The 19,768-nt window shown below is 41.6% G+C and overlaps 1 protein-coding gene across 4 annotated transcripts in view; it reads left to right on the top strand.

The window, feature by feature from the left end:
• zeb2a (zinc finger E-box binding homeobox 2a) overlaps positions 1-19,768 on the top strand; it is a 45,930-nt gene that overhangs the window by 2,266 nt on the left and 23,896 nt on the right. The gene's annotated exons all lie outside the window — the stretch shown is intronic.

Here is a 19,768-nt window from a genome sequence, read left to right as displayed (position 1 = left end):
TTGTGGGCTTGTTGCGACCCGAAGGAAAAAAGTCATAAGTGCAGCAGGAATGGCCTGATGAGCATTTTAGGCACAGAGAACTACAAAATCATCTTCAAAACAACTTCATCAAGCTATTACTTACTCGTTCTCATCCCCTTTTTGTTAATATATGTTATTTTCTTATTTGTGAAGAGGATATGATCAACATTAAATCAAACAGTTTTACTATACTTTTAATTATTATAAATTGTTTTAGCCTATCAACTATAGCCATGTAAATATGTCACGGTTTATTTTTGAGAGTTGTAAGTACACATATTAAGCGTCTCTGTTATGTTTGACCTCGTTTCGTTATTAAATGCGAGCTATTGATTACATGAAAATCAATGTACCCTGACGGTGGAGTATGACACTGAATAAAGTCGATGGGTTGAAACTCTGTTTTAAAATGGGGGCAAAAATTTGTAAAACGCCACTCTCATGTTTCTCTCGTACGTCAGAAAATGAGACACAACGGTTTATATTTCCAGCGGTGTTAATATTTTCATTTGTTTTTGCTAGAGCATTTGCTCGGAATGAGGCCCGTACATAAACAAAATTATTTCTTACTCATTAAACTTTTTTGTTGGCGTCAGTTTTTTATGTTTAATTAGAATGCAATTAAAATGAGCAATTTGATTACTAGATAAAAACAAAATAATTAAGAAGAACAAGTTGGGAGCTATCTGTGACTAAAAAGCTTACTTTGTATGTGTTGGGTAAATGCCTGGAAGCACGATTAAACGCTTTCTTCCATACAATAAGTTATTATTTATGTGAATTATATGAATTGTATATATGTTGACAACTTATACTTTAACGAGTTTGCTTTTAACGCTGCATACAGTAGGCTAGACTATATGACTGCGTGCAATTTTTCTGCAATATTTACTTAAGTATCCATAACATTTTCTACATAAATCCATTGCGATTGTTTACTATCTCGCATTTTTCATAATTTGTAATGCACATTTGTTAGATTTAAAAATGGGTGATAAAAACAACAAATGTATTTATAAAGTTTGTAGCTCAGGCCAATTCGTTGGTCCTCTTCTCCTCGGACCGCGGCCCCACCCCGCTGTTTCGAGGGCCCAATGGGAGGTCACATTAGGCCCTATGTGAAACTCGATCTGCTATCTGGCTGCAGTTGTGTTGTGGTTGTCATTTACCCTCCCACACCCCCAACCTCCCCCTCTTTTTCACAGCACGTCACATCCAGCTGTGAGGGCCAGCTTGACAAAACTGTCAGAGGCGCAAGGCTATAAAGTTGCAGTGTTCTATAGGTAGTCCTGGTTCTGTTGTTGTGTGCTGCTTTGTGTCATGACGCATCACATGCACATTGCAAGCTTTAAATGATGCTGTGGTGCAGCTGCATTGATTTTTAATTTCCTTAAATTGTCCTGTTATTTTGTATGGCAAACTGTGCCATGTTCATTATGCTTCACTGTGTTTCAAAGATGCTAATATTCAAAATGTGAAATATTTGCATGCATTCTTTTTTGGCTGTTTCTGAAACCGTTGCTAGATGTATTATTAATACAAAAGATCAGAACCCATTGTGGGAATGACGATTGAGTCACTGCAGTTACCAGATTAAATCACTTGTTTCTCTGAAAGGAACATTGTGCGATATTTGTTCAGATGGTATAAATAGGCTAGCAGGTTCACCGAGACAAAGCACTAAGACAATGGCTTGTCATTGGGGCATCTCATTGGCATGCTCTTTTAAACGGCAGTACCAGGGTGTCTAGTGTACTGTCTTTGGCACGTATCGCGCACAACCGGGCCATTGTTAATGCAGCTGCGATACCTTTCACCCTCCTTCTATAACCTCTTCCTACTAAATCACCCATTTAAAAAAATATATGTGTAAATTCTAGCCATTATTTCTTCTTGCATTTACAAATAGAGGTCTCGCTCTCAAAACACACACACATCTCAAGTAGCTCTCCAGCAGTAACATCGTCTTTACTGACCTGAATGCCTTTCATATCTGTTATGCCATGTCGCAGCCACCCCCTTTTCCCTCTCTCCCTCTTATTCTCTCCCTCACCTCCTCTCTCCCTCCTCCACAACACACCCCCTCAGTAAACACCCCCGAGGGCAGAACAAAGAAAAGGAGCTCCTCTCCTCCTCCTTAATCACAATTCAGCCCTTTCACTGCCGCCAGGCCACTCTCTCGCTTTCAGCATCCCAAAGCCAGAGATGAAAAGAGAGGGAAAGAGAAAGGGAGAGCGGGTGAGCGAGTGAGGATAGAAGAGGTGGAAATTATGATAGGCCAAGGGAGAGAGCTGGAGGTATAGAGGTAGAGTGACATAACTCTGCTGCCTGTTTGCGATTGTTAAACTCCCCTAGTTACGCTGCCCACTCCGAGCGACTGCCCCAGTCAAGGGATGGGGTCCTCACTAATGGCAAGATAATGTTACTGGATGCCAGTCTGGAACTATTAAAAAGCGAGTAACAGAAGAGAGAGAGAGAGTAGGGAGGGACTATGAGAGACCAAAAGAGAGACACTGATAAGCTTAGTAAGAATTGAGTGAGTGAGAAAACAACTTAGAGTGTGTGTATACAGGAGGAGAGTTGGGGGCGGGGGGACTGAAGGGGAAAGCAACAGATTGTTTTATGGACCCAAAAGAAATATCACAAGTGCCTGAGAATAGTTGGTTTTCATTTTTAAAGAGCTGCGACAGAGGTTAAGTGTTAGTTGTTCATGTTTCTACACTTTTTAGAAAAAGCACGCGATTCTGTTGTCATTCTCAAAATTTCACAATTTATCTGCTTTTCCCCCAAAGTTGCCATACATCTGCTAGATTCAAGATAAGCTGTCGACCCAGATATAGAGATAAGAGAAACGATGCGCTTGGTCTTTAGAGATCCATGGATTTGTGTGGACGGTGGGACAGATGCCACTCTTGGGATCAACACTTTCTAGCGGTCCATCGCTTTCACGAAGTGAGACAAAACATCCAGTCAGGGGCCAAACGCCTGTGCCTTTTCACTGACAGACAAGACATCCATTATTGTGTTAGCCTTTCATTCGTTTTCCCCCTGTACCTCAATAGGTCAGGGATCACAAATGCAAATCCACAGGCATACCGAGAGAAAGAGAGAGAGAGAGTAGAATGTACTCTATACTCAAATGCACCATGTGATATGAATTCTTAATTTCATCTGTTTCGCTCCCTCCCCCCTCAACTTATTTTTTGTTTGTAAGAAAAGGAGATTATCTGTACACCTTCATTCAAGTCCCCTCCCCTTTCAACTGGGCCAAGCTGTGCAGGATTTAGGCCGATTTACTTCAGCAAACACCTATGGACACTGGGGAGGGGACGGACCCTGCTTGGAAAGAGGGGGTCCTTTGTTTGCTGGGGTGCAGAAGGCCTAATGCTTCACCGGGCGGCCGTATTATCGCATTAAGCTGTATGCTGGTGGCCCAGGGAGGCTGGTTAAAGCTAAAGCAGTCTGCTATCTTCCAAAGACAAGGGAACATACATTAGCAAAGAGACGTGCCCCCATTGTGTGCCTCTCAAACTTCTTCTCTGGGTGTGAGAGATTAGATGGGTCTAGGTAGAGTCTCAGCTGTCTCGGGAGCATCCGCATGAAAGTACGTTCTGGTCAAAGTACACGCTGCTTCAAAGGGCTCCCACAGAATCTTTCTGAAGCTTGTGTTATTTTGGAATATTTGGTGAGAGATGGTATGATTCCTATATACTTATACTTTGTGGCAGGAAACTCTCTAACCGTGGCATAACTACAGTGTTTTTATTCCAAGTTAAGCTACATTAAGCCCATCCCCCTGTTCTTTTTTCTTGTGTTTCACCAAGCTAGTGAAGAGAGATAGAGAGAGTTTTATCTGACTCTGCTCTCCCAACATCTGTCACCGCTATGAGGGACAGGAGAACACCACCGGGGGCTTCGTTAGTCCTGTGTCACTTGTGACTAACCGGAATATGGGCAATTCACAGTAGTGAGTCTGTTCTCTTTTCTCTTGCTCTCCCACTCTCTACTAGATGATGCAGCTTCAAATGCCACAGTCCAAAGCCATCTCTACGTTGGGTGTGGGCAGTTGGCCTAAGAGTGCCAGAACGCCCACGCTGGCCATCACGATCGAGATAGCATATAATGTTTCCGTAGTCTGAGGTTGTACTTTACAAGTTATCTGTTGTTTGTTCAAGGTGTTCGACCGTGGACGTTTATGTGTGTGGTTCAAGGTGACTGACAGGGTTTGTTGTACGTCTTCCCCCTGACTAACCATGTGCACATTTTCTTCATGAGTGAGTGCAGAGTAGCGCTGTGACATTTTGTGGCGCCGAATTGCCGTTAGCCTAAACAGCGAGGATTTACCAAGGTCAATAATGAGGTATGTCACTGCAGGCAGCAGAAACAACACTGCCGGTGATAATGAATGGAACTAAGGTTGAGCTCGGCTGGGATGTGTGTGTGTGGGGGGGGCATTGGGAATAATACTTGCTTAAGAAACAGATAAGCAATTAGAATGGGATGCAGCACTGTGTTGCTTTTTATAAAAGTTGTTTTTTAACCCTCATTTTCCTGACAGTCAGGAAAGGAATATTCCTGAAGTCTAACTTATGATTGCCTACGCATGTGGATGCTCTCTCACAACACCCACACGTACACCGTATGCACTCACATGGACATGTCCCGTTTGATTAGTGGAACACCTCCGGGAAGGTCACAGGCACATGGAACAATCAATAACGGATCGGTGGATTAAGGTGTCATGACATCTGTGAGCCCAGACCTCCCATGTATGGGTGAATGCCTCTTAAAGCCCACGCTGTTGACAATGCACCCGCCCTAATGCCAGATCTATATTACAGACCAAAGAGTCCGTGTCTGTAGGCTGTGGCCTGGCTGCCAATCACCTGGGTTTGAAAGTTTCCCCTCGCCGAGCTCCTAAGAAAACACAGGCTGCGTCTGCCGTAGCATATATTCTCTTTGCTGTGATGAGGGTGGAGATGTTGGCCTGTGATACGGTGGTTAAGTAATTGGAATAGATTGCTCTCAGAGATTAGCTCGAGTGTAATGGCCTCTTTCATTCTGACCTACGGTCGCAAGCACTGCTTTGAGATCAGGCTAAACATGCTTGTCTATGTCAGAGGGGCCAATAGCTGTAATTACATCAGTCTTGTTATCTAAACACTTACTTATTCAGTCATCCATTTACAACATGAAAGTGAAAGTTAAAAAAAGTTTTTCTATGACACATGTATATTCCAACATGTGAACTGGTTGGACCTAGTACTTGACTGGAAATTAGGTGCCATGGACGCTGTCAAATGTCAAATTGCTATCTCCGGTAATGATCAGGATGAAGAATTTGTTGTGACAGAATTGCATTTTTGCGTGCCGTTTGACAGAGGTGAGGATTTGAGAGAAGTTACCAAGCTCCGCCTTTTCTTCTTTACTGCTTCTCCGCAGGTCCACCAGCAGGGTTCTTGTCTGAGATTACAGGGCATAACTTTTTTTTGAGGGTTGCAGGTCTAGCAATTAAAGTAATGAGGAGACGCTCCGCTCACAGAAGCCAAGGCCTGAGTGTAGTGCTGACTCGCTGCCTTTCAAGTCGATAACTCCTGGCCCACAACCTCGGGCAAGGCATGCCTGCTCCTTATCAGGGAGGATGTCCTGTGCTTTACATTCCAGGGCTAAATTATCCTTTTCCTTAGTGCAAGCGCTAGCACTCAGGAGGATTGGATCCGATGGCCCCGTCAAAGCAGTCTCTGGTCGCTAAAATGAGACACTGGCACGGACTAACTGATGTGTTTTTTCTGACATGATAGACGTGATACGAGAATTAATTTAACAGAATGTTTATGATTATTACGATTTGTGCTGCTTTTCATGGGTTTGGCTGAAAAGTTGTCCATTACCTGAAAATGATGAGAGACTATGAATAGGTTTGTTGATGCACAAAACGTGTTTTGATCCCTGAGGGTCTACTGTAACTGAATGATGTCGGGCTTTTATTGTATTCCAATTGGGAGGCAGCAGCGAGACTGGATTGCCATGTGTGCCACAAATCCAGATGGTATGACTGAACCCACCTTTTTAAGCGGGCAAAATCACAGGTCTTAATGCCATCAGCTTTTCAAGTTTTACAATGGGCCAGGGCTCGTTATTACCAGCGGCGGCCTCTTCAGCGAGACTGCCATAAAGAAAGTGTTCCTCAGCAATTAAAGCTAATGAAATATTCATGTGTGGCACCTTCCTCAGCCATCCTCGAAAATGAACAAGCTATACCACCACCCCCAACCCCCCCACCAACCAACTCCCTGGCTTTATTATGGCGGTAGCCTGGCATGTCTGCAATTAGTGCACTGTCTAGCAATGCTGGCTGGGTATGGCGTGTTGAGATTGGAGGAGAGGGGAGGGGAGTGTTAGGGATGTTGGAGGGGTCACGTGATGCTTTGGAAGGTACACAGGAAATCGAGAAGGGGAAGAACCAAGCAAGAGCCATTTGTAACATGAGGGTGGCACCGCCCGCTGATTCACTTCACACACCAGCTTTTGTGCAAACAAGCAGGGAAGGAGGAAAGTGATACTTGTGTAGAGGTTGGAGGTGTGAGACAGAGTTATAAAATTAAATATTTTTTGAATGGGTGAAATTATTTGGAAACATAGTGTGATGCCATTTTACAATGTTCTCCATGTATCTTGTATAAGAGACTCTTCTTGTTACATTGTATCAGAAAACAAGCACAGCTGTCGATCCACTAGTTGATCTATCACAAACATAGCGACAGATGGACACAAATGAGCCTAACAATGTAGTTTTGTTAAACCGAAGACAAAAGAAGGAGGAAACGCTGAATAGTTGTTTGTTCAACTGCTCAAACGTTTTACCTGTGAACTCTAAGCTTTCTTAGTTGTTATGGCAATCAGCAGAGGCCGTCGATTTAAATTCTTTTATCACAGCGGATCAAGCTGTTGAATCCCAAAATCACATTTGCATTAAACAAAGACTTTGCCCATCTCCACATCAACCTGGAGAGGCCTTTGTCACTTTATGAGGTTTTCACTCTGCCAGTGACCCTTTTGCATGTCAATGAGGAGCCGTACGCTCTCCTCCCTCATTCCCACGCAGCGAGGTCCTATCCATGGTGCACCTTTCCCCGAAGCTCTGTGAGAAGTCCCGTGCATCCTCGAAACAGGCCGGCCCTGCCGTGTTTACTGTGGGATTAGGGGGGTGAAGGGGGCGGCTGCGGGAGGGTCCGGGGGCAGCTGAGGAAGAGGTAGCCATGGGAAGGGCCCCCCAAAGGCATGGAATGCCGGTGAGGTCAGCAGGGGTTGGTGTGGGGGGAACCAAAGAAGCTCTCCGGGGATGGAGCAGGTGCTTTTGTGTAGTCCGTCAGGCATCAAAGACGTGACGAGGCTGAAAAGGTTAGTGCTGGCGCTGCAAAGCGAGACACCCCTCCCCCCAACACACACACTTTTTTTGGCTTCGTACTTGTGAGAGTGGGTGCAGGAGTGAAAGTGAAGGCTGGCTCCCATGCTCTGGTGTGCAGAGGTCACTTTTTGTACCTGAATGGGCTCCAAAGGAAGAGAGGTCCATGGCAAATGCTCAAAGTAAAGTTTTCCGCTCCATAACGGTCTGTTTGCAGGCCTGTCATCGTAGATGCGCTTCATTTTGGCACATCCCTAACACAATGTGAAATCTATTATACCTATGCAGTGTTTATTAGGCACCAGTGAGAATTCATTCCAAGTTTAAAGGCCATTGCATTTTCACTAAAATAATTTTTTGTTTGTTTTTGATAAACAAAACACATTATTAATCAAATTTTATCAACAAAGAGCTCAATGTAATTAAAATAATGCCAATGATGTTTACTTGACAAAAAGAAACAAAATAACTTTTTCTTTTCAGATTCAAGCCCTGTCATTGCTCTGACATGGCTTTGAGTCAAAAAGCCCAGTCAGGCATAATGCTGAGAAGTCTTTACAGCCCAGCGACAAATTGTCTTGCCTGTCTCTGCACTTGACGTCCCAGCCTCACCCAATCAGTGCACCTCATGTATTTTTTCCCCTTCCGTTAGGACGGGCAAAGCAAGGGAGGTGAGGTGAGGAAGCGTAGGGAGGGGGGGGGCAGTGGGTTTCAGTTGTTGCAGGTTGCGTCATGGGACCCGCGGTGTCCCCTTTTGTGCAGCACGTCAAATGTGGTTAACATGCGGCCATTTATCTGCAAAGCCCCCTGGGTGTACAATGGCCTGGCTGTGTGTGTGTGTGTGTATGCGGAGGGGGAGGAAATGGTAGAACGGTGGGCTTAGCGTCGGAGCATTCCTATTCTCTTTCCCTGTCGCTGTCACCTCCCCTCCTCCCCTCATTTCTCCTCTTGGCTGCACACAACCCCTCAGTCATTGTTTCGTTTTTTTTTATTTTTCTCCCCTGGGGTGCTGTTGGAGCGACTGGGTCAGGCGGCATCTGACAAGGTGCTTCTGAATGTTGTGAGCTCCTGTGAGATGGATTGTTCCTTGCGAACACGCTGTAAACGACAACCCTTTAGTAACCAGGGCGAGAAAAAGAAGGTGTGCTTTAATTCCCAGCTGCATCTAGCCTATTGCACACTGCTTTCTGCAGAGTCAGAACTAAAAAACATCCCTCACCGCTTAGTCATTCTTTAAGTACGTTCCGTATCTGTGAGGTGAAAGTTTATTTAGAACACAAGGTCTTATGAGGTTCTTAAAAACAACATAACAAAATCAAAGCCGACGAGACAGTTATGGCTCTTTCAATTGCCTAGTTTGTTTTGCCTCAGCTAAGCCGCCTTTTCAGTAGTTTTGTGCCAATAGAAATGGCATGCATGCATTTCACAGGTAACAAGATTAGTCAGACCAGTGATTGACTCATTTGCCAAGGGAGCTGTTGAAAAAAATGCACAGGAGCTCAATGTGAAATTTTATAATTGTATTTCTTCAGACTAGATACAGTCAAACGGATATTAATGACGTCAGAGAAAACAGCCTTAGCTTTTTGTGTCCCCCCTAGAGAGAGCAGATGCAAAAGGGTCAAGGGCCAATTTAATGATACAAGTGATGTGTGCAAGGGGGGGGGGTGTAAACTTATTTTTTTATACAAGACTTCTTTGCATTGGTATGTGCTACAGGCTTCTCAATCTGATGAGAGAAATGCCTAATAACAGAGAGTTCGTCATGATATTGTCACTCACAACAGAATGATGCATCCCAGTAGAAGAAATAGGTGTAACTGAATAGTTTTTTGCTGAGATATTTGTAATTGAAAAGCTAGTTTATTTTAGGGAACGGCTGAACGAGTCACAACTTCAGACATTTTAGTTGGACATGTTGTTTTCCTAAGAAATGGGTGGTTGCTGTCCCTGGAGGCACAGAGCTCGGAGAAGCCACAGAGAGCACCAGCATTTTTATTTTCCATGTTCTCCCTAAAAATACACCACAGTACATCCCTGCATTTTTGCGGCGGAAGCCGTGAACCGAGTCCAGTTGGATGGATTTTTGCATCCCGTGTAACGTGAGGACAGCCGATGTGTTAGGGAATGGCAAATAATTTCCCATCTCATCTAATTCAAGGAAGAATAGTTTACATTAACAGCGCCAGCAAAAACCGTCCGCCAGCAATGTTCCAGGAACCTCCCAACTGACCGTGAATGTTATCTATAAATTTGTCCTCACAAGCTATGTACCCTTGTTCATTTGTTGCTGCTTTTTACCTTCATTTTCTTTTCTTTAGTCAACGGTTGAGCATACTGTCAACAGCCCGTTTGCATCACATAAACAGTTCCCATGCCAGTCCCGTACTTATTTCCCATGACTTGCTTTCTTATTGTGATTTAGAGTTGACTTAACACAGCACAGTACAGTCTGAGGCGAGCAAGAGGCGTATATTCTTGTAGCTGTTTGGTTGAAAATATAAAGCTGCTTCTCTGGTCAGAAGATGTGGCTTTACGGTTTGAGATAGTTACTCACTCATAAAGTTTCTCAACACGGGAAGTGGCATAAAACAGTCATACCACATGAGACAACTACAATTCAATGTTTGATAGAAACAGCGTGCTACAACTGTCTGTTGCTACTCGACCGACGGCCATCGGCAGAGAGCTGTTGACACACGGCCATCTGTAAACATTTAAAAAGATGAGTTTGCTTACAGACTCTCCTTTTTAATTAAAGGCCTGGGATGGCACCCACCCTTTTCCACAGGTTATGTGATAACTGCACCTCTCTGTGAAGAATGAGAAGGTCTGCTGACGTCTTCTCCAAAACACTCGAGCGAGGGTGGAGATTCAGCAGTGTCCTAAATTAGACGGTCTGACATGAGCCATTAGATAGTGCACGGGGAACTTCCTGTTGCATTGATTTGAATCGGGACATTTTGAATCGGGGCGAAACAAACAAGTTTCAATGAGGTATTTTTGACCTTTAAAATTACAAATCATGCTTTTTTGATTGTTCAAAAAATGGCGAAGTGTGGCATGAGTGTGTTACATAATTGTTGAGTCGTTTGTTTATGACTGTTAACGCTAAAACAGCGAAACAACTCTGTCTGTTATTGTCTGGCAAACAAGTACACAGTCAAGCAAACAAACAAATAAACATTTGTGGGGTGAGACATGGAGACGGGATGGGGTGTTGTGCAGAGATCGTGCATTCAAGACAAATCGCTAAATCCTGGGGCACCATGTCGACCAGTTCACCTGAAACTAATGCTCCAGCGGACTCCTTTACACAGGCCCTAATGAGTATGAGGTTGGCGTGGGAAAGAAGACGAGGAGGCACAAATAGGTGACCCACTAGGCCAGGGTGGGGGTCATACCTCTTGTTTAAGGGATCTTTTGTTTGCATGTCTGAGACATGGGAATTAGTGAGACCATAGTGTTGTGGGTTATGCCTGGATTGTTATGAACATCTTGAGGGACTGCATATTACTTATGGATTAACAGTGTAATTATATACTTTGTGTGATGTGTGTTATCAATAAAGAATATTTTATTTAGTTTTATCACATTTGTCATTGCATTAGACCATTTTGGATGTATGTTACGCGCCCATGTGTATGGCTTTAGGAAACACGATAGAAGAATATATATCGAAATTATTAATAAATGATTTATTCCCAAAAAGTCAGCACATACTATTGTCTATGCAACGTTCGTCGAGACAGTTCATATCGACCACATCAATCAGATTCTATAATCCCTGTCAAATGAAAATCTAGGTTAAATGCAAATTGATTCAAGCAATAGCAGACAGTAATTAACATGTTAGTTGTGTATACATGCACTAGACCAGAAGGTCATTCATTAAGACCCGGGTATGTCTACAGTTATTATTCAAACCAATCGAAGGAAAAGTAATTATTTTTCTAAACCTCCCTACAGCAAGAGTGATAACTGTCAGGAAATGTTTTTGACGTATGATAAGAGAAAGGAGGAAACTTCTTAGGTTTTGGGTATACAAGCCTGTCAGATTAAGACCATAAGAGATATTAATTAAAAGAGTGTGACAGTTATGTAGCTTTGAATTTGAGGTATCTGGCAATATATATACATTAAAACCTGTAAATAAATCATTAAAAATAAATGATAATGTTTATATTTTTAACCAAGGCCACAATACAGTCACTATCTGGCATTAGTGTCCTTTGATGAGCCTGCTCTTTATGTCTAAGTTAAACCTGTATATACTCATTATTTCTCTTCTTCTCTTTATTTCTCTCGGTGTTGATGGCCGATCCACTAACACAGGTAAGAACATCTAAATATATACACATGCCACATACACAATGAAAGCTGATCTCTGTTATGTCCTTATTTGAAGAAGCTAAAGAAGTTTTAAAAGCCCTCAAGAAACCTCTAGACTTCCTCTTTTTTAAAACGCTTTAGCGTTCATAAAGTGTTATTGTTAACACTTCCTCTGTTGCACAGTAACAGAGTCACAATTGCGATACGTTTCAGCTAATCATTTGACTCTTCCCTGATAAGCAACGTCTCAGGTTCCTCAGTACTGCTGCTCTCTGTTGCATTTACAGCATGTAGATGATTATCAGCGTTTGTTTGAAGCTGTTTTAACTATTATTAGATCTTAACTAGATACAAATCCTCAATGCTTCTAGGTTGGCAATCTTTCAATTTACTTAAGGAAGCTGCTAGTTTCTGTTAAGAAATGATTTAACCACACCAATGATTCAAGTCAGTGATATAAACATGAATCATCCTGCATTTAAATAACACGAAGCAGTAAACAAACAAGCTGTTGGTTACAAGCAGTGTAGGAAATGACTTTTCTATCTCCCAATCTTACAAGTGGAAATTACATAGCAGTGATGTGACGCTATGAAATCTAAAGTTGCTCTAAATGATTAATATTAAAGGGTTCTGATAAAAGCTGCATGCTTTCACAGGCCCCTTTAAGCGAGGCAACAATGTCTCTCTCCACCTGGGGAAATGAATAAATCCTGTTTCCCAACTGTGAAAAATCTGTTCTTTAATGTGGAGCACAGCTCCTTGCCGGCATCATGTGGGTGGGCCTGTGTTCTTCCCACTAAAATTCTACGATACTTTTTTCTTTTTGCCTGGCTGAGAAATGCATTCCCTCGCCAAGATGGAATAAGGCTTCAGAACCAATGAAAAGGTGTCCCCCAAGGACACTGCTAATGCAAAATATAACCCAGAACCCAGAGCGAAGATGGAAATATAAAGAAAACAGCTTGATTTGGTGAAGATGTAGATTCAAACAGAATTTTGTTGCTCCAGTTGGACGCTGCGAATGTTTATTTTACAATGTTTGGGTGAGGGTTGATAGCCTCGTGAGTTTACATGTAATTTGGACTGTGTCAGAGATTAACATTAGTGTTCTTTTGAAGTTGCTTACCTACTGTGCACACATGGTGCGTATATTTGACGGCTTGACAGTTCCACACCTTTACCACAAAAGCTGATTTTGAAAAGTGACACTAGCTGATACAACTGAACTGAGCTACAGTGTGAAAGAGTAGAGTGCAAATCTCCTTCATACACTGTGTGGTAAAATACAATTATTATCTGACCCTAACATTTTATCATGGCAATATCTGTAGTTTAGATATAACCACAAAGCACATTTTTTATAGTGAAGATGTGTTTAGTATGTAACAGACCAGAGAATTTAGGAAAATGTTGAAATTTGCAGTGTGTGCGAGTATGGTGGGTAAGGTACAGAGAGCATTTTCAGATAAAAGCTTTAACTCATTTTGCCTTTCAGCAACACTTCTATTTCGGATACGATAATGTCCTAACACAGATCCCTATTTCTGCCGCACTATCGAGGCTCTTAAACACGACTAGTGCACTTAAAACTATTCTAAGCAAAACAGCTTGAGCGTTTCGAGATCTCCCGTTTTAAGTGGCAGATTGTTTTATAACAATAGCACTGGCCAATTGCTAATTGGAGCCTATAGTGAAATTAGCAGAGCACTGATTGGTAAAGAAAGAAGAGAGGAGAGAGAGAGAAGGGTCCTTCATGCACTTGCTTTAGAGTGCACCTTGAGTGGCTGCACCAGTGTCTCTGTGCTTCCTTACTGACAGAACGGTGGTGGCGCAGCTCCCAGTCAGCGGCTTTGGATAGTTGCATGGGTTGGGTCAAAAATGTTTTATTCCCCTCTCGACTTTGCTGCTGAGGTAGCCGGTGAGGTGTCTCCGACAGGAAGATCATTTAAGGTACAATCTGATAAAAGAAGGAGTGTTTCCATCTCCAAGCCCGGCCCCTTTTCTGATTTACACAGTACTCTAACTCTCCCTCACTAGCAATTTCTTCAAGTAACAAGTATCTCTGGAGTTTGGAGGGGGCGGCCCGTTAGGCTAAAGGAGAAAAGATGCCAGCATGACTCAGGAATGGGACGCGGTGGGTTGACATTTCAGTCCCACCTTCAGTAGATGTCGCCTCCTCCAGCTTATTCCGACATCTGGAGTTGATCAAGCGGTCACTTCCTAGTGCTTTTAACCACCCCTCACCCCCGCGACTTAAAGGGGGTCGACAGCTGTTAAAACACCTGAGCACGCTTGCCAGAGACCCCTTTATCCCCACCTCCCCAAGGAGGTCCACACATTACATGCTGGTGAGGAGAAAAAGAGCCACATGCTAACTCAGGTGGCCTGGCAACCTGACACCACCTGGGTTCCACGAGTCTAGACTTAAGTTCTGCCCTAATTTGCAGGGCATCCGAGTGTCCCCTGGGATTACAGCCCCGCAGCCTTTTCTACAGCAGGAAACTGCAGTCTATGAGCAGATTGTATCAGCAATTTAGGTCCTGTCGGCGGGTGATCTTTAAGGTTGTGGGACAAGCTGGGGTTCAGACAGCTGTAGCCCTTTTGATCTTCTAGTATCCCACTGTACTAGTCCAAAGATAGCCGTCACTCACACACGAACCTAAATATAGTACATATGGAGAACAATATGCATCAAAGATGCTGTAGTACACATTCACAATTATGTGACCAGCTAAATGATAGAAAAACTGTGTTTTTAGGGTAAGAACAAAACAATGGCTTGGTGCTGAGGTGATTCAAAAAGTAGTTCATGACCTAGCCTTTCTTTCTGCCATGACTGAATGTAACAGAATCAGTGTTAGCCTCTAGCATCCCTTGAGAGAGGGCATTATGGCTGCTGTATTGTTGGCTAACCTCCTGCCAACTGTGCAGGGAACAAAAGGCCGAGCGTTTATTACCAGACCCTGCTGTGTTAAAGGAAGCCCAGACCAGCCCTCCTTTCCTGGGGATGGCCTTCTTTTAGCTACACTTTCATTCAGCGAATGTAGCTCTTGCTAATAACCAGGCAGATAGCTTGTTTTTAGGAATGAGGTGTCATTTTATTATTTGGCTTGAGTTGGAGTACTGGTTTAAATGTGTTAGTAATTACAGTTAGTCGACATACTGTTGCTGGCTCTCAGTTTGACATTATTTCTACTCTACAGTTCAGACGCCATGCCATGACATCTGTGTTTTTAGAGAATTCTTTTTAAACTCTTACTATTTTATTATGTGTACTATATATGTAACATTAACGTTTAAAGTTTGTTGTTTACATCATAAATGTCTGTGCATTGTGCATATTAATTCTGTATTCATAAACACATACACTTAACAAGCATATATTTAAGAAAAATATAAAAATGTATAAACTTTATATAAAATTTTAATTATTGGTATATATAAATACATCTAAATATTTCCTAAATATATATGTGTATGTTTTTTTATGTTTATAAATACAAAATTAATATGCACAGTTTATAGACATACATAATGTAAACAAAAAAATTTATTCTGGATGCGATTAATCCTTTGGCCAAAAAACAGAAATTCGTCATGTGATATTTTACAATATTTAAAGATATAGTTCACCTAGAAATGAAAATGATTTTATTATTTACTTACCCTTTCTTCTGCTGAACACTAAGGAAGATTTTTTGAAGAACATTGGTAACCAAACAACACTGGCCCCCATTGACTTAGACATTTCTCAAAATATCTCCTTTTGTGTTCCACAGAAGAAGGGTTAAATAAAGAATAGCAGAATTTTAAATTTTGGGGTCAACTATTTCTTTAAGCCTTCACATTTAAGCCAGTTTCTGCTTTTTATCAGTCATGTGATAGAACAGGAAGTGGCAAAGAAAACTGTGGTAATTATTGTTGAAACATTGCTAGTTCGGCAGCGCCTGCGTGATACCTTTAGTTGCTTTCTTACATATTGGCAAATACAATTTTAGATTTAGTGTAGTGTGTTTGTCGTTAAATATATGCTTGTTGTTCACTAAACTGAACCCTTTGTTTCCAATGAAAGACATGTTTATATTATGCTGGACACAAAATGGCAGCCCAGATCCAAGAGGTGAGCTTGCTTAGTTATCCCGCTCGCCCTTGAAATCATCTCCACCTGGATGTTGTAGGCTGGAGGCCAAACACAATAAGGAAATAAAATATGAGTGTGAAAAGCTAGCAAGAATGGCTCTTCCCCCGCTGGGACCCGCTGCACTCCACAATGCACTCCGATGACAGGAAAACTTTATGGCGATTTGTTGAATCAAAAGGAGGAGAATGGGGGAAAATGCTATGAGCGTGAGCTGTCACATTCCACACTCATGACGGAGGCATGCATATTTTTCACTAGCTTAGTCCAGCTGCTACATGCTAGCCTGAGAACTAATCGTCAATGTTGGCCACCGGTCCACGGGGATCAAATCTGGGTTGTTGTTAAGTGGAAGCGAAAATTATTTCCACTGAGATTGATCGAGATTGCAAGACTGAGGGAAACTGTTGTGTGGAACATCTTAAACGGTATTTTAGCCTTTACTGTGGAGAGGCTATCAATGAAAGGTTTCCAGTGTTTATTGATGCACATTGTAGTGCGCAGCTAACTATGTGGAGCAACTTCCTCAAGTTTCTCTTTAAATCTACATCCTTGTTGTCATGGGATAGATTAGCCGCTTAGTCTTTGCCAATTAGCTTATTAAGGCTGTATTGGACTTTAGGGATTGTAAAGAGATGTTATGAGAAGACAGTGTGTGTGGTTTTGGCTGATGTCATTGCAACCCGTTTTGCTTAGTTGTCAGTCCTGGACGTTCTTCGATGTTTAAAGATTGAGCTTTAAAATTTTAAGAAGCATTGAAATAATTAATTTTGGGGGGATTAATGTATAAGCCCTTATGGGGTTTGGATCACGTACAGTTATCATACTGCTTGCAAGATATGTCTTCCGAATGAAGCAACAGACTTTAATAGTCCCATTAAATGCATGTGGGTGTGGAACAGGATAAAGATGTTGTTGGGTTTTTTTCTCCGAGGGGGGGGGGGGGGGTAATGAAGACCAAATGACTACTCAGAAGTCATTTATTAGATTTTTTTTAACCTTCAGCCTACCGATTCACTTGGGTGGAAAGTTTTGCCCAGGGGGGTGCACGGCTGTCAGTTCCTCTTACCTCAGACAACCATCGCCATCGACGGTGTCGAATACGAACAGTGGGACAAATTACCCGTGCTGTGCCCAGGGGGCAGGTGGCTTTTAGGGGTCGTTTTCTCAGGTCACATGTAGGAGATGTACATCTGTCACTGTGAAGGTAGCACTGGGGGAAACACGGCTTGCGATTCCCTGATGTGTAAATTGATTCAGATTGACAGACGGTGCTACCTTTTGCTTCGTTACTCCATGTGCCCTTTTTAAAAGGGGGACCGGACCATAAAGCAGGGTTTGTTAGGGTAATCTAGGTCTTTGTCCACTTATCAACATGACAAATCGTCTGTGTGGAGCTAGGGGACGTTTAACATGGTTCACTTGAAGAGCAGTTTATTTGTGAATAATTCAACACTTCTATTAATCCCCCTAGAATGTTTTACACGTTATCATTCTGGAACACAGTAATCTGATATATGTGTGCAATGTGTTCAGGTTACTGAAGAACACAGAAAGCAATCTTAGCAAACTAAAAAAAGTGTGCTAATAGTATTTTATTTCTAAAGGACATCTTAGAATTTGTTTTTATGGAACTTGTAGCCCAAGGACAGGTTTGACCAGACCAGTATCAGAATACGTGGTTCACTGGTCTAAACAAACTTCCTATCAGCTTGTTTATCTCTAGTTCACCTTATCGAACGCAAACATTTGAAAGCCCTAATGAGATGTTTCTGTGACACTTAATAAGACTTTACTGTTGTTAGATCATAACAGAAAGGCTCCAAACAGGTTTTCACATGATTATTTACTTTTCTTATTTCCTTTTTAATTGACTCTTATTTAAAATGCAGACATTCTGCCTACTGACATGCTTTGTAAATAACCTCAATTGAGAGTTTTTTAATGTTGTTTTATAAGTTACTATATTTATTCAGAAAAATATCTATAGCACTTTACAATGCGGATAGAGAGCTGACACATTTTTCAAGTCTTTAGTTGTGGTTGTCAACCACCATCAGATGATATACAGCGGTGATGTACAGTATAATAAATAGCTTTGAAGGAACTTTTAAATTGCAAGTGTTTTATACAGCATGGAGTGGTCAATGGCCAGAGGTCATATTTGGATAGTTGGAGACAGTTGCTTGATGGTGATGGTCTGAGGTCTGATGAGCTAAATAGTTTCACTACTGCAAAAGTTTGGCACGGGAAATGAACAAATAAGTGGAAAGACACATGAGCGATGCTAAATTTGTAATGTGTCTGTATAAGAAAGAAAGACATCAGTTGGTATGTTTTTTTGACTGGTGCAAGGAAAATAAGTATAGAGGTACGCAAACTGCCATGTGTATTTGTGTGTGTGCTTTGCTACAACACGATTGTTTCATTTAGATGATTTTTGCAAATATTAACGAGGCTCTGGTGATATATGTAGTGTTATTTATGCTATAGTGCTATTTATCATAGAATAATTGCATAAATCATGTTTGTTAAGAAAACCCCAGATGCCCCAAACATTTAATCTCAGATATTATATTGCTCTTTTGATATGCTCGAATAACCGTTGCTGGCTATTCACGACAATAGAATAATAATAAAAGATTTGCAACAAATAAATTTTTTCACTTACATTATGGCACTGTAAAGTTGAATGGCAGCATGTGACACACACATAAATATTTTTTTAAATAATTCAAATAAAGCACTACCATATCCCTACTGTTTAAAAGCTCACAAGTCAGAATCCTTACGTTTTCTCTGTTTCTTCATCCCATTTACAGTTGTTTGAAACCTTTTTACGTGTATTCTACGATTAAAATAAAGTATTTTCAGCACAGCATATGCCTATACTTATATCTTCCCCACACGTATTCTCACAGAGATGGCAGTTTTGGCAAGTTTCATCTATATTCTGTACCGAGTAAAATCTTACATATGTACGTAGTGTGATGTGTTAAAAACATATGATGCTTTGTAAAAAATATTGTATTGTGGTCAACAGTACTGGCATAGACGTTTTTACCCAATTCCATAACTTCATAATCAAAGCAGAAGTGAAGAATTATCCATAAATATGAATACATTTTATTTTTTAACTGTAATAATTGGCATGTTACTAGTAAAAACAAACACAATGACTTCTATCTTTTTTTGGTCATTTGGGATCGTGGGTTATGGCTGTTTAAGTTAGTACACCACTTTTTTGTTAGGGCTTCACCACTGATATAAATGTCTATCCATTAAAATTTTCTAACCTTTTAAACATGCCAAGATGTGAAGTCTGCGCTCAGAAATGAATATCCACGGATGAACTTGACTAGCAGGGCATGCTTGTTTGCCAGCACGCATATTTAACATCACACACAAACCAGTTAATATTTCACCAGGGAAAACAAAAAGCGCATGCCCCGGACCAATGCAAGACAGTGGTGGAGATTACAATACATTGTAAGGTCTGGATTGTGTTAGACGTGAAACAAAGGGTTCCCTGCAGTCAGTCTCTCAAGGGTGAAAGGTCAACTCAGCACATCTGACATACTGCACATTAAGATGTGTGGGCCAGGGAGCCTTGAGGTACTATTTGCCACCTGGCAAAGATCAAGTCGTGTGTATGTGTTTGTGTGTGTGTTTTGAGGGCACCTAATGCTTCTGCTTAAAGTGTAAATCGGGAATTATAGTAGTGGATTCAAATAGAGAGGCACACGGTTTGCGTGTAAAATCATTATTAAATGATGCATGGAGAAAGTGAAGCTGGTGTATTTTGGATTTGATCTAAAACATTAGGAATTAAACATGTTGCTTTCTTTTGTCGAAAAGGTTTTGAACAT

The sequence above is a fragment of the Barbatula barbatula genome (assembly GCF_947034865.1).
Source record: "Barbatula barbatula genome assembly, chromosome: 9".
NCBI classification, from domain to species: domain Eukaryota; kingdom Metazoa; phylum Chordata; class Actinopteri; order Cypriniformes; family Nemacheilidae; genus Barbatula; species Barbatula barbatula.
Note: the sequence above shows the minus strand (reverse complement) of the source record. Positions and strands in the feature narration are given on the sequence as shown.